Source organism: Zonotrichia leucophrys, chromosome 15 (assembly GCF_028769735.1).
Source record: "Zonotrichia leucophrys gambelii isolate GWCS_2022_RI chromosome 15, RI_Zleu_2.0, whole genome shotgun sequence".
In the NCBI taxonomy this organism is placed as follows: domain Eukaryota; kingdom Metazoa; phylum Chordata; class Aves; order Passeriformes; family Passerellidae; genus Zonotrichia; species Zonotrichia leucophrys.
The window spans coordinates 6,062,152-6,074,175 of record NC_088185.1 but is presented as its reverse complement, the minus strand read 5'-3'; the positions used below and the strand labels follow the sequence as shown (position 1 = coordinate 6,074,175).

Here is a 12,024-nt window from a genome sequence, read left to right as displayed (position 1 = left end):
TACTTAAGCAAAGAATTACTCATGGGACTAACTCTTTTTTTTTTCCTTTTTTCTCTTGAAGGCAGTCCCTGTTACTTCACAGCATGGAAACCAAGTGGGAAAGTAATCTATGCAAATTACATGTGCTTTTCTGCTTGAATCACGTTCCCTTCACTCACAGTAATGAGTCACTTGGCATAAAGTGGACTGTTACTATGAATGGAGAAAGCACATCAGGGCTCTGCTTCTCAAGAATTATTTCCACTTGCTGCATCTCATTTTGGCCTGGAACCACAAGGGGTGAGACTCTGCTGTCAGCTCCTCTGCACTTGAGGGACTGTAGCTCCTCAGATTTTCACTGCTCCTAGATCATGCTAACTGCTGGTGCTGAGGGTGGTGCCTCATGGGCAGTCACCAAAGCTGCCTCACATAGTTCCTAAATACTGGCCACAGAGCCTTTTCCTGCAGTAATACTGAGACTAAGCCAACAACTGGCCTCGTTGAAGAGGAAGGCAGAAGTGAGTCCCATCCCTTATGTGATGTCTGAGAAGTGACTGCTCAAAGTGCAGCCTGTCTGGCTGAGCTGAGCCAAGTCAGCTGCCATCTCAAAACTGGTCCTGTTTGTGTCAAGCAGGGCAACCTAAGTCAAATTATCACTCTGGAAGATGTTTTTTCTTGTAGTTTTTCTTATATGGTAATCAATCCAATGTCCAGATGGTGAGGTCTGGTGCTTAGCCTGAAAACACGGGTGCCACAGAGCTTGGATTTCTTGCTCTCAGCTTCATATAAGCACTACAGCAAAAGCAACTCCCAGGGGCATGACATGTTACACCTCCCCTGACCTTACACTGCCTTACATTGCTTTTTCTTGACTAGAATACGTAATTTTTATTTATTTATTGTAATGGAAACAGACAAGTGACACTGAAGTATTATGACACTGCTGATTGATAGGTGAATGACAAGGCACAATGTCACTTTCTTAAGAGAATAACTATCCTGAATTACAAGGGTAGTGAATTGAAACACATTCTTTAGAAAGATGCCTAATCCCATTTTTAAAGCTCTGAGTGATGGTGAGCCTGCTATCTTGTCAAGTAAGGTCTTTAATTGCCCTCACTGCGAGGACAGTGCATCTTATATCAAGTCTGGTTTTAATCTAATGGCATTGACTTGCCTTGTGACCTTGGAAGAGAAGGGATGGCTCAGTTGTTTAAGGCTAAATTGATCCTGGAATTTATGTATTAATACATCTGCTCTGGAGAGCCTCCAGAGCTGTTTTGAACAGGTGAACCCTGAGTGGAGTTTCAAGTTCAGGTCTTAATTTTTGTGTGTGCTTTGTAAGTATCACTTTCCATTATTGTTAGCTTGGGGTTTAAACTTTATTGAGCAGCTGGCCTGGGCTAGGTCTGTGCAGTGGCAGGTAAGACACTTGATCAAGCCTGTGACTCCTTTGTGCTTCCTGAGCTTTAGGAGGAGCAGTGGGGATGAGCCTCTGTGTACTTGTGAAGCTGTGATGCCATGGAGAACACCTGGAAACCCCAAAGAGAAGAAATGCCACAGTGATGGTTTCACTGCAGCACTAAAGTGGTTGGAATACCCAGTGAGAAGAAACAAGTAGAGTCTGAGTGACAGCCCAGGTGAACTGTCACACATCTGTCATCAGAGTAGCATTTAATTAATTAGGAGATAAATGACGATGTCATTAGGAGTGTATTGAGACCAGTGAGAAATGTTCCAGTGTTGACAGAAATCACATAAAATAGCAGTCACTGAAAAAGCTTCTCAGGTCTACACTGCTTTTGACGTGTTACTGAACATTGGGGAGCCCCTAAGCTTTAAAGCAGCATCTCTCTACCCTGATCTAGACAAATTACTTTTGTACCTTGATCTAAACAAACTCTGATCTCTTTGCTGCCGTTGAACTCACCTTGTCTGAAGCCTAATCTGACTACTTTATTCTACCTCTGTGCTGGGAATTCACTCTATCATTAGCATTTCAATCTGTTTAATTCACTGAGGGTCGCTGAGCAATGTAACCGAACCCATGCTAAGCTACCACTGGCAATTTAGCTGTCAGATAGCCTCACCTTCTATTTTTAGTTAGCACTCAAATTCCTTGTTTAAGGGGGTGCACACTGAATTTTTGGATTAGCTTCCCCCTGACCCCTCTATTGTATCACAGGTTTAGGTTAGAGCTCTGTTTATGTTGTTCTGTTACAATAATTGCAGCTTGTCCAAGGTGTGGACAGTATTGTGGGAGACTCTGTTGACAAGCCAGTAACTCTGGGATTAAGCCCTCACATTTAGAGCTGAGAGAAGTCTGTATTAGAGCAGTGGAGAAAGTCTTTGCAAGGGAGACTTATTAAACTGCAAAGCCAAGACCTCCAGAATCTTATAAACTAATTCTTCAGGCTGGATGGGCAGTCTCATCCTTGGCTCTCCATAAGGCATTCTGCAGTGCCAGATGCTTACACTTGAGTAGGGCAGGAATAGCATTGCCAAGGTTCATACCTTCAGAGACAGGAGGTTAGGTTAAGGCATGCAGCTGCACCATTTCTTTTCTAAAGAATTATTTCAAGCAGCTGTGCTCCCTGGCCTTCTGTGTCTTTCCAGTTATTTTCTCTTGCACAGATTCCACTACATCTTATTTTTATATTTATTTTCTCCTGGCACAGCTGTCTCCCCAAGCTTTGTGTTCTAATGACCTTCTTAGCAAGTACATATGCTGTGGTGTATATTTAGTTTTGAACCAGCTTATGGCTCTTCTTAGGTGCAATTCAGGGCAGGAAGCAATTTGTTCCTGTTAACAGAGCTGTGTACACATGCATGCTCTGCCTGTGTTAGTTACACTTTGGTTGCCTGTTGAACTCTGTATTCCAGTCACCTTGAAGTCTAATTTAAAAATTAAGTAATTAATGTGTATATTAAGCATCTTTCTACCCTGATCTAGACAAATTACTTTTAAACTTCAATCTAAACAAACTCTGATCTCTTTGCTGCCCTTCCAACATACAATAAATGTATATATAGGCAGAAAGCAGGCTTTATTGAGAGGAAAGCAGGCTGGCCATTTAAGGTGTAAAATTCTTGATCTGTCCTGTAACTTTGTGGTCACTTCTTCTGTTCCTCTCTTCAGGCTTCAGCTGCCATGCAGCCCCTGAGTCCTGCTGCTGTTTCCTGTGACAGACACCCAGTGCATGCACCAGTGAGTGCTGCTGCCAGCTGGGCTGCCCTGTGGGGCTCCTCTGGGGGCTGAGGCTCAGAGGTGAGTGATGCCAGACTGCCCTGCTTCCTCTCATTCCAGCCCTACCTGACACCAAATAAATATTTTCCTGTGCAAAGGCCATTAAAGAGCTGTGGCTGCTCCCTGGGAGGGTCATGGCTGGGGATGAAACTGGAATGTTCATTGGGAGCCTCTGTGATATCCAATTCAGACTGCTGATGAATACATCCTGACTTTGGGCACATACCTCCTGTTAATACTAATGGCAATGTCACACATGAATGCTGGAGAATATTGCCCATTATTTTTGGTCTCAGAGCTCTGAGCTGAGAGATTCCCAGAGAAAAATGGCCATTTGCTGTATGTTGCAGGCTGCAATTCATTATATACAGTGCTTGGTGACTGTTATTTACCTTACAGAACTGTAATGTGATAAGAAGTCTATGTAAGCCACTTAATGGTCTGTCTACCTTAAAGAAAATGTGTACCTGATCAGCCTCTGATTTATGCCACTTTCACCCCAGTGCAACTCTATTGGCTCCACTGGTGTTACCCCTGATTTATGCCAGTCTTGGATGGACTTCATGAGTTTATGTACTTTATGTGACTCATGTATGCCAGGAGAAATGTAGCCTAATAAAATATCTGGCTGTGCATTGTAGCTGCAGGTTCCTTGCAGGACTGTTAACAGGAGCACAACAGAACCATGCTCTGCTCCTCTGCAGTGCATTTATATTTCACGGGGTTATATCCCATATCTACAGAGATATAACTTAATGGTCTCATATTTGACTAATGTGCTGCCTTGCTGGCACGGTGTAGAGTTAGAGCAAGGCAGCAGGCAGGGTAAACCTGTGGAATAAGAATAAGAACTTGAAACTTGACTGTGGGCTTTTTTTTTTTCACTTGGTAGCTGAAGTTCTTTGCCTGGAAACAACTTCCCACAGATTGTGTCCCTTCATTCTGAAAACAACAGTTCTTATCTCAATCATCGTGCTGCATCAGCACTTATACTTTGGCTTTTGGGTAGGAAAACAGTCATTTTATGATGTTTATATTGCAGTAACAGCCAGGACACATAGTCTGAGATGCAGGACTCCTTGTTCTAAAAAATATGTAAACAGATCAGGAAACTGCTCTCTGGCTCAAAGATCCTGTGCTCCTGTTAATGAGGGCTTCTCTGGTCACCATGGCAGCTTTTATCACCTGGCCTTGTATGCAAGGAAAGTGATCACTCCTCTAATCTCTGGAGCTGGAGCATCAGTCCGAGCTCTGGTGAAGTTGTTGGGGTGATATCCATTACCTCAGCTGGATTCCAGGTCAGCTCACCTTCCCTGGTACTCCTGGCTCCTGATGGCCAGAGCTGACACCTGAGCCTGCTCTGTACTTGATCCTTGTTTCCTTCACCATTTTTCCTTTTAAAGTTTGCCTGCTTTCCTGTTAAGCTCCCAGCTACATTTTCATCTAATGAATATGAGTGACAGGTACACTCAGGTGTAAAATACAGAGGCTGGGTGAATTCCTCAGGGAAAATGTCAAAACCTCTTTGAAATTAATTCTGTACTGCAGGGACAGCATGACACCTACTTAAACCTCAGAAAGGTGTATTTTGGAGACACTAGTAATTCCTAAACTTGTTTCCTAGTCTCTGCACAGGTTTGTGGACAGCCTTTGCCAAGTGGTGTGATGGGAAACTGAGAAACTCTCAGATTGTGCTGCATTATTTTACCAACTCCATTGACTTGTTCCATAAAAAAAAATTAAAAAATTAAAGCTGCTAAGTTCTTAAAAAGGAAAGTGCATCTTTCTTGGCATAGTAAAACAGCAAGCTGAAGGCTTGCTCTGCCTGTACATAGGTGTAATTTATGTTTATGCTCTTGTAAGTGGTCTGCTTGCCCTTGTTGCATGTGCCTAAGTCCCATTAACATTAATAGGAGCTGAATGCAAGCAGGGAGGTTTAGTTGGAATATTGGGAAACATTTCTTCACTGGAAAGGTTGTCAAGAGCTGGAGCAGGCTGCCCAGGGAGGTGGTGGAGTCACCATCCCTAGAGGGATTTAAGGGATGTGTAGATGTGGTGCTTAAGGACATGGCTTAGTAGTGGCCTTGGCAGGGGGTTGGACCCGATGATATTACAAGTCTTTTCTAACCTAAACGATTCCAGATTAGCTGATGCTGAATTCCCCAAATGCTGCCTTGAGTTCTAAAGCCCAGACTGGGTCGCTGCCTCTGCAGCTGATTGGTGCCTCACCACCCAGAGCTGCTCCCCTCCCCTCTGGCCACACAAACAGCCAAAGAAGGTTTATTCCAGGGCTGGAGCACTGCAGTCATGCTCCTGTTATGCAGGCTGGGGTTGTGCACAGTGGTGGCTGCTGGGAGGTGTCTGCCTGCCTTGGAAAAGCACCACAGGAAGGAGATTCATCAGCAAGGGATGTTTTCTGCTCAGCTCACGCTGTAATGAGCCCAAGTCCCTGGGTGGAGAAAAGAGAGGTGACAGGAGGAGATGGGGAGATGGGAGGGGAACACTTGTTTCAGGCAACAAATGAGTTGCTAACTCTGATCCAAAGCCATTTGCATCGATGATGTTGGCCCACGGTGTGTTGGAAATATAAGGCACTCTGTAGACAGCTGCCCAAGGGAATGCTAATTAGCTGCCAGGCAATTAATAATTAATCAGACTTTTGTTCATTGTGAAGAGAGTGTTTTCTTTGGCAGCTCCATGGTGTTCTGAGTTTGCCTTGCCTTTCTTTCACAGGCTGATATCATCGTGCTGGAACCAGGCTTTGTGGCGACATGCTTCTCCCTCCCTCTGGCATCCAGCTCACCCTGGCCACATGTGCAGCCCAGGCCACGACCTCGGCCTTGGCTGGGCTCTGATGGCCCATTTAACAGTCACAGGCTGGAGCGGGAGCTGCTGCTGTGCTATTTTTAACCAGCTGGACAGTTAAATAATTCAGAGGCAGACACACACAGAGTGGTCTGGGCTGTGCCTGGGATCTGGGAGGGGAGAAGAGCATTGTACCGACCCTGCTGGGCTTGCTTGACCTTATCAAGGATGGGTTCTCAGGCTCTTTAACACAAACACAAAACAAAAACCGAACTTTCAGAAGTGAAATCCCTGCCTCACTGACGTCAGTGGGACTCCTGGCTCTGGATCACACTTAGCTGCAAGGCAAGAACTGTTCAGTATTTCCCTGCTTTCTAATGCTACAGAACTCTTTTTCCATGACAAACTTATGGTGAGTAGAGTCCAGAATGGCAAGTGTCAAAATTTCTGGGGGAGAAAAGAATTGCTTTTAAGAAATCTCTTTTGAAACAGGATGTCTTATGTATAGCTACTCCCCCTGATTTTGGACTAAGAAGAGATCTGCAAAAAAATATTTTCTCCCATCTCTCCAGCCCAGTTCCCCACCAAGCTGTCCTGTGAAGTGCTCCACAGCTCAGTGGAAAGCTGACCCTCTCAGGGATGCCAGGGAGAGCACAAAACCTGCCAGCAAACCTGCTCCAGCACAGAATTCCCACAAGGTCATTGCCTCCTTTGGGCATCCCCCTGCTCCAGTGTGGGGTCTTCCCCAGGCTACAGGTGAGCATCTGCTCCACCATGGACCTTTATGGGCGGCATGTGAACAGCCTGCCTCACCATGGTCATCATTCATTATGGGATGCAAAGGAATTTCTACTCCGGTGCCTGGAGCACCTCCTCCCCCTTCACTGACCTTGATACCTACAGAGCTGTTTCTCTTGCTTCTTTCTCCAGCTGCAGTTGCACAGGCACTCCCACCCCCCTTCCCCTCCCCACCACCCCTTTTTAAATCCCCTTTTTAACTCTCAGAGGCTTTATCCGTGTTGCTGATGGGCTGAGCCTTGGCCAGTGGTGGGTTCGTCTTGGAGCCAGCTGGCTCTGACTCTGTTGGACACAGGGGAGGCTTCTGGCAGCTCCTCACAGAAGCCACCTCTGCAGCCCCCCTGCCACCAAAACCTTGTCATGCAAACCCAGTACACTTGTCCATCAAATAAAAGGCACAAACTCAGTCTGTAGGCACGAGGGAATCCACAGAGGAGCTCAACTTTGAAAGACAAATGCGCAGCAAACCAGGCTTCACTGATCCTGCTGTTAATAGGGCTGCTTGTTTCCTTTGATTCCTGTGTGTTAGCTCAGCTGTGTTTTGGGACCGAACAAGATCTTTCCACTAGTTCAATTTCATACACGTGGTAAATGACTCTGTGCCTGGAGCACCCAAGGTTCCCGGGTGGTCTCTGTGCAGACACCGAGCTGTTCCTGCTGCTGCCGAGATCAGGCTAACACAGCTCCCTGTTCCAGGGCGAGAGGAGGAGGAGGAGGAAGCTGCGAGTCCCTTGTGCCTTCCACACTTAAGGTTCTTGCCGTGTCCCCATGACCCGAATCATCACGACATTTGCAAGCAGCAGAGGCGTGTGAAGTCTTGTTAAAAGAATGCGGCTTGTGACGATGCTCGGTGGCTCGAATGAATAATTTGTGGCCAGGGTGACTCAGGCAGTGCGGGCTGGCAGCCAGGAGCGGGCAGAGGAGCCCAGGGCTCGGCAGGCAGCATGTCCTGAATAGGAGCATGGTGTGTCTGAAAGGCCAGCTGGGTAACCCTTCTTCCTGAGAGCCCATCAGGAGAATACCAGCAAGGAAAAAGGAATTTGGCCTCAGAGGTGTGTTTTTCTAGCCAAAAAGTGGGTGGGAAGGCTGAACATCAGAGTTCATGTTTGCAAATGGAAGTGATAGCACTTGGAAAATGTGACTCTGGGTTTATCCTCGCTTCTTTTCTCTACAACTGAGTGATGCCTGTCTGTCCTTCCTTCTGAGCATCAAGAATACATTCCCTTGGGAGGCAAAAGCCCAGCCTGTTTGACAATGCATTCAAAATAGGATGCTATGCCCTGTACAGTGCAGAAGTTCAATTTTCAGATAATACAGAATTGGGATGTCTTATCTAATACTGCTGGCAGGCTCTCCTGAGAGTCCGCACAGCAAAATTTACCTGCTTAGTATGGTGAATTTAAATCACCAGAGCCACACCGGCAGAACTCTCCTGTGCAGAACCTCATTCTGGTCTTAAGTCCTTGAGTAATTATTCTGTAATAAAGTCACTTAAATTTTAGAATAGAGTGTCCATGTGGAGAAGTTATAAAGGCACAGCTATAACAGGATAATTATTTTGTTATAGCTATGTCAGTCAATTTCTCAAGGCATCAGTCACATGGGAAAGTTGAAATTATGTATTTTTTACAGTCTACAGCAATTCTTTATTTTTTAATGTCCATTAGTGCTTGACTAATGCTGAATGATAGTGGAAATTCTCCAGAACAACGACAGTGCTCAGAGTTTCCTCGTGGTTATCAAAGGAATTTGGATCTATTCTGGTAAAACTAATATGTAATGAATTGGCAGTGATTGGGGGTTTATAGCTGAATTGACTGGGAATTATGAAACCGCAATTTACTGAACTCAACCAAAACAGCTGAAACTCAGAAATTTGTAAAGTCCCTATTTATGTGTTAAGAGTTCTCAAGATTTTTAAGAGTACACAGAAAACCAGATTAAGATACAAAATTCTCTTATTCCCACACAGTGTTGGATGTTTCATATTTCAACACAGGATTTTATGACTAATCATACCAATTTTGGGGGTGTCTGAAACAGTTCAGTTCCTGAGTAAGTTGTTATGAAGTCTATTCATTATGATTCATTATTAACTGTGGTGAAGACAGTCCTTTAGGATCAAACTGTACCTGTCAAGGACAACGGCACACATGAGCTTTCTATGGAGATAGGCCAGAGCTGGCTTGAGCCTGGAGATTAAAGCATAGCAGGAATTAGGAGCCTGGCTCCCCTCAGAGCTGTCTGTTGGAATGCTGGATGGACCAAACAGGTGCCAACTGAATTTGTCACAGTCACATCTGAATCTGAGGTGAAGAGTTACCAGAACAGGGAAGGCCAAAAATCTCAGTGCACATGAAAGCACAGTGCAGTTCCTGCACGCCAGGCTGGGCACACAGAGAGCTGCCTGGGGAGATGGGGCTTCTGCACAGCACAGCAGACCTGGGATGGGCTTGATAAAAAGCATGACTCAAAATGAAACCTGCTGATGGCTGGCAGCTGTCTTACAGCAAAATGGTACCTAATTACACATATTACATCTCTCTTCCTGGAAAAGGGGCTGGGTTTGAGGTGGAGGATGCCAACGTGCATATCCAAGCAGGGATGCCAGCTGGGATGTACACAGGGACAAGGACAGAGCGTGGTTTGTGTGACCGCAGCTGCAGGCATGTTTGGGTACGTGGATGGCTTCTTGGTCCCATCAGTGTCTCCTTGGGCATAGCCCATTGTACCAAGAATGCTCCTCTGTCACTCTCTCCAGTATCACCACACCAGAAGGAAAGGGCTCTCCAAACTCAGCACTTGTTGTCACACAAGCCCTACTAGATCCCCACCTCATTTGCATTTCAGTTTATCTCCATACATTCACCTCTTTGGTTCTTTATCTGAATTTGGGGTTTTTAGGGAAGGAGGATGGCCCATTTTGCACAGGGCACAAGGATAAAGAAAGGACATCTCTTTCCAGGGCTGCAACACAAAGGTTTAATCACGGTTCAGAATAACTGGAGTTATAAACTGATGGGGCATTTAAAATGTTATCTAGTTCCAAACATCGAACGTTCAAATTCTGCCTTAAGGGGACATTAGCTGATTATCAAACCACAATGAGATTCTTATAACTTTATTTTAATAAACAGTTTTCATAAATGTTAACATTTTAATGGATGATTACATTCATATTTAGCTAGCAGATGCATTCATGTTGATTGATGTTATTTCCGCGAATACCAAAGGAATTAAATAATGACTTGTCACTTATGGCAAAGAGCCGCTCCAGTATTTTTTAAATAAACAACATTATTTGTGGTGCTTGATCAGACAGCGATGCTGGGGTCAGCGGTAGGTTCGGGAGGGATCCCAATAGAGCGGGCAGACCCTACAGCAACACCCCAAACACGGGGGGACCGCGGGGAGCAGGGGAACCTCCTGCAGCCCTTTGAGGCTGCCATGTGCCCCTTGCCGGCCCGGGCACGGCGGAGGGCTTGGGGCCGGGCGGAGGGCGTGGGGCCGGGCCAGGAGGGCCGCGGTGGGCCCGGGGAGCGCGGCCCGGCCCGGCCCGGCCCAGTGCGGTGCTCTGTCCCCCTCTGGTGGCCGCCCCGGGCCGCTGGCTGTGCGGGACCCGCTGCGGGCAGCCCCGGGCCGGAGCTTCTACCGCCATCCGGGGCTGGTACTGTGCGGGACCCGCTGCGAGCAGCCCCGGGCCGGAGCTTCTACCGCCATCCGGGGTCGGTGCTGTGCAGCATCCGCTGCGGGCAGCCCCAGCCCGGGGATCCTGCCGCTCTCTGGGCCGGTGGCTGTGCGGGACCCGCTGCGGGCAGCCCCAGCCCTGGGCTCCTGGAGTCTTCAGAGCCGCTCCACACTCAGCCCCGCAGGCCGGGCAATTGGCAAAGCCAAGGCACCTGTGGCCGGCGCCGCCCCGGCCCAGGGTCGGACAGCTGGGCCGGAGCTCTCTGGCAGGCACACGTGTTCCCAATAAAGAGCAGATTTGGGGGGTTACGTGGCTTTGCAGGGCGGCGGCGGTTGAAGCACGGTGGCCCCCCAGCTCCCGCAGTTGCCTGCTGCCATCCCCAGCTGGTGTGGCAAAAAGAGGCACAGAGACCTGCCTTGCGGGAGTTCCATGGTGGGGAGGGTGTGAGGAACCCTAGAGAGGGACTTCCATTGTGATGAAGGCATGCAGAACCTGTTTTGTGCGGGTTCTGCTGTGATCAAGCCTGCAGAGCCCCAGTGTGAGTTCTTTGGGACAGAGGTTTGCGGAGCCCATATTGTGATCCCCGTTTGAGGAAGGTCTGCAGAGCCTGCTGTGTGGTCCTCGTTGGGATCAAGGTCTACAGAGCCTGCTGTGTGGTCCCCGCTGGGATGAAGGTCTGCAGAGCTGTGGTGTGATCCCAGCTGGGATGAAGGTCTGTAGAGCCCATTGTGTGATCCTTGTTGGGATGAAAGCCTGCAGAGTCTGCTGTGTGACCCCCATTTGATGAAGGTCTGCAGAGCACCACCATGAGGTATGTAGTGTCTGAGCTGTTTGCTCCCAGTGCCCTTGGGAGTGCTGGAGGTTTTGTTGTGCTGGGGTGATGGTGGATGCGGAAGAGCTGTACTAGATATGACCCCTTTTAGGGTCAGTTCTTGTGGCTGACTTTTGGGCAGCTCGCCAGGAGAGCCTCTTGGTGTTTTATCCTTGTATGTTTCCTGGTGATTGAGGTTTTTTTTGTTTTTGTTTTTTTTTTTTTTTGTTTTTTTTTTTTTTTTTGAAGAGACCTGAAACAAACCTTTGATGCCCTGTGGTCCTTTTGGACCTTGGTGGCTCCTGTGTGTCCTCACTGAGACAAGTGGCTGTATCTTTAAGAGGCAGAATTAAGCAAGTGTGTTTTTTCTGCTTTCCAGAAGTAGTTATTAGGTTTGAGGGATCGGTTATCTGATCCAGCATGACAGATGGATGCAATGTTTTTGTCTATGATGACTAAACCTATAGAGATTGCATAAATAACTTCAAGGTACATGTTCTGATTTCATTGTAAGCGTGTTTACATGTAGGTGTATGTATATACTTTAAAAAAACCCAACAACAAAACCAACACAGAAAATCTCAGTGGTGATCCTCTGCCATGAATGGCTTGAAAACTTTGCCCTTTTTGCCTCTGTGCCCTGATATCTATGAGCGACCCTAACATAGCTGGGAGTTAGTCTGCTGTCTGTGAAGT

General features: G+C 47.0%; 1 long non-coding RNA gene across 2 annotated transcripts in view; it reads left to right on the top strand.

Moving 5' to 3' along the window:
• The window catches only part of LOC135454681 (uncharacterized), a 76,233-nt gene extending 66,192 nt beyond the window's left edge, over positions 1-10,041 (top strand). For both annotated transcript variants that reach the window (XR_010442170.1, XR_010442171.1), the window contains 2 exons: positions 3,119-3,247; positions 5,960-10,041. This is a non-coding gene — a long non-coding RNA (uncharacterized LOC135454681). The remainder of the gene's footprint in view (positions 1-3,118; positions 3,248-5,959) is intronic.
• The last annotated feature ends 1,983 nt before the right edge of the window (positions 10,042-12,024 follow it).